We start from the raw sequence: 3,688 nt of genomic DNA on the forward strand, positions 1-3,688 counted from the left end.
GCAAACTTCTCCTTAAGCCAAAGTCGATTCGCCATGTCTTGTGTGCGATGAAACTTCGCCAGCCTTCCCCACGCCTCTCTCGCCGTCGTCGCGTCGATAATGTGCATCAATTGCGCGTCACTCAAATTCAGCGCGATCGCGGCGTGCGCTTGCTGCTCCTTCACAGCATTCGGAGCGTCTACACCGGAGACAGCTCCCCACAACCCCTTGGACATGAGGTACATCTTCATCTTGTAGCTCCATAGCACGTAGTTTGAGCCGTCAAAAGGCTCAATCTTGAAGCCGGAGTCGTTGCTTGGGCTCATAACCTGTTGATTTACGTTAACGCTATGAGCTTGAAGATGGGCTTACGGTCGAGATTGCAAACCGGAAAGTAAGTTATATTTTGAGTTTAACTTTATCCTACCGTTAGCTTTATCCTACCGTTAACTTTATCCTACCGTTAATTATTTCCTATCGTTTGCTGCGCCCCCTTTCCCAGATATGTGGACTACCATAAAATGGGGGACGTCACTGTCTGGCGGTACAGTGCTGGTGAACCCCAAACACCAGTTCCCGAAGGTTTTACTTTATGTCGTTACCGGGTATCGAACCAATGACCAGTGGGTCGCACCGCCATGCCTTACCCGACTGAGCCACAACACGCGATATTTTCCACACTCAACTTCTTCGTGTTATTCTTGTAATTTGATCCCGTATAAACGCATATGCATAAGTGCAACACTTTCGATGAATACATCAATCTTCAACAGTATAGCGTACGTCAACTAACGTAGGGCACCACTCGCAACTGAAGCAGTGCGAAGTGGACTTGTACTGAAACAGTGCGAAGTGGACTTGTACTGAAACAGTACAAGTCATAGTGCTCCGTTACACAAATCGTCCACGCTCCGTAGTATTTCTTCGTGGCTTGACGCGTTATAAGATGAAGTTGATTGGAAAAAATCGCTTTAAAATCATCACCACGATTCCTGTTAATGCCTTCTTGATCAATCCCCCAGAAATCCGCCTTGCATACAGGACAAAACAGGCCACTCGACAGTACCATGCCATCCTTCTCGGAAGAACAAAAGACCCCCGGAGCACTTGATATATTATTACAGAGTTCAAGTTAGAGAGGGAATAATATGTTGATGCAGTTGAAGCATCGGATAAATTAATGTCTCTTACTTTAAGCAAAAAAGGTAGCTAGGCCATCAAACATAGGACACATTGCGAAGGGAAGATCGTCGCCCCGTGATGTCTGCCTTTTCATTCTAATCAAGTTGAGCAATTATTGAAACTCAATACAACCTCGTGATGGGATTTTTTCTTTCAAAAAGAGCCTTTAAGAGTGGGTGTACAACCCAGCTGGTACGCTAATTATATTGATTCGATTTAAAAAACATGCGATGGACACGGTTGTGCGAGGCTGATGTATAGAGTAGCGGTATAAAGTAGCGGCGGCTAAGAGCTTTACAAGTAAAGTTTCGATACATTTGCAATAAAATGATGATTGGCTACTTTTTACTAAGACTCGGAATGAGCTTCAGATATGATCCCCATTTTTACGTGCAGCTTAAAGCCTCAGTTTTATTGCTAAGAATGTTATCAATAAAATGCATCCAAGCAGTTGGAATTTGGATATGGGTGAGTTTGAAGTCTGATGAAGTATAACTCTACGGATTCTGCGTTCGCTTGCTCGATGTGTATTGACTCTATCAAGCACGGTTTGTGCCAAGCTTATGAAGCTACTGTCATACCTTGCGCTCGTTCCTTTTCAGAGGCAGCCACCAAGCCGGGCATATCGATACGTAGGGAATCGATCGGTTCTAAAGAGTCGAAGCTCTTTTGGTAATTTTTTCATTGGACGGGAATCTGATACCTTTGCCCCACGCAGCGGTGGGCAAGAACCTTCCAACAAGAAAGCGTTGATTCCCACCCGCATCCAGGAGTGCAGGCGGCGCCCGATAGGAGTGGCGATCTTCCCACTGACTCGAGGCTACCATGATACTACCTACCACACCGATCCTAAATAGCACACTAGACGCTTTATATTAAGCACAATGAGCCGTAGGACATGACCACACAGTGAGATCACTTTCCTCAATTAAAGGGTGTTCTGGCGTCGTCTCGCAATCGGAACCTTATGAAAGGTTGTTGTGCTGAGAATATTAGCGCTTTCGCATCAGTATAACGCTGTCAATCGGTTGCGTCACAAGGCTTCCTGTTTAAATGCGCAAAATTAAAATAGCTATATTGAGTGTCATCCGTGTGAAAAAAAGGTTAGGTTGATTCTGACCAAATCAACCTATCGATAGATCTAATATCTATGTTTCATTTTGTTGCGTCGATATTACCATATTTGGTAACAATATATATTTTTAGTCAAATAATTAATAAAAACAATTATTTGCACTTCTTTGCTTATTTCCTTTCGTTCTTAGGAAAAAGTTCTTATGTTACGTTTAATGTTTCTGTAGAATTTTTGATCTTTTTTTCCCGACACAATTGGCTGCAGCCGATCTATGAACGATAAGTTGTGTTCAAAACTTAATTGGCACTTTCTTAGAGTATTTTGACTTAATGCTCTAGAAGCAGAATTGTTGCGGCAAATAATTTATATATTTAAATGCAGCCTATCAAGCTTGTTCCCTTGCTTAGCGCGTTTTATCCCAGCAGATGAAGTTATAACAAAATTTCCGGACAATCCAATTCTTGAGACAGTGATAGCTTCATATTTCCATTGCTTTTGTCTAATGCATAGAGCCACTTTTAAACTGCACCCCGTTACACAAATTGTGCTTAATAAATAAGTGAAACATTGGGACAACTTCGTTCCGTTACACAAATTGTGCTTAATAAATAAGTGAAACATTGGGACAACTTCGTTCCGTTACATCATGCATGTCGCGCTAGTTATATATTTCACGCCAATCAAATTAAATTGAATCTTTTGATGGTTTAAAATGGAACCCTAACCGTCGAGATCTTGCGACTCTTGGGAGAGGGCTCGTTACTCTTTGCAATCGACAGTGACATTATGATACTGCCAACCGTTTTACTAGGCATTATCGCTAATAGTCGGCGCTCTTCGCTTGGACAGCTGTCCAGTATATGCGGAAAAATCGGTGGAGTGAGGGCAGCAATACAGCAAATTATTTAAATGCGCTGGTTGGACATTTGGCACCACAGTTTGCCGATATGAAGCCAAAACGACTTCACGAGTTCAAGATTGGTCAGCTGTGCTTGTTGCTCTGCTCAAATTATCGTGCTGAAGACGGTAAAGTGAATTTGATTGATAGTCATTATGCTTGCTTAGATGAAAAGATGATGTTCAGGCTGATGCTGACGCCGGCCGGCAAACTGTGTAAAGTCGCAGAAATCAAAGGCAGCGAAGCCGAGATCAAAGCTGAAGACAATAGTACCTGGGAATGGCGTAGTGTATTTCCTCACCCAGCGAATGACGTGTTACTACACTTGACTATGACCGGCGGTTTGTGTTATCGTCCGTTTGATCATCCATTGCGTGAGGTCCTAGCGTCAGTGTCGACTAGCACAACGAATATTCATAATACCAACCAGCCTATAAACGATGGGCAGTGTAGGAGAGCACGTCGTTATGCGGCCACGCTCTACTTAAGCACACACCCTAGCACAGCGAGGAAGCGCTTAAATCGGCTTCTTTTGCGTGCAGTGAGGTAGTTCT

The sequence above is a fragment of the Bremia lactucae genome (assembly GCF_004359215.1).
Source record: "Bremia lactucae strain SF5 chromosome Unknown BlacSF5_NotPlaced_49_SHOA01000009.1_1371882bp, whole genome shotgun sequence".
Taxonomy (NCBI): domain Eukaryota; phylum Oomycota; class Peronosporomycetes; order Peronosporales; family Peronosporaceae; genus Bremia; species Bremia lactucae.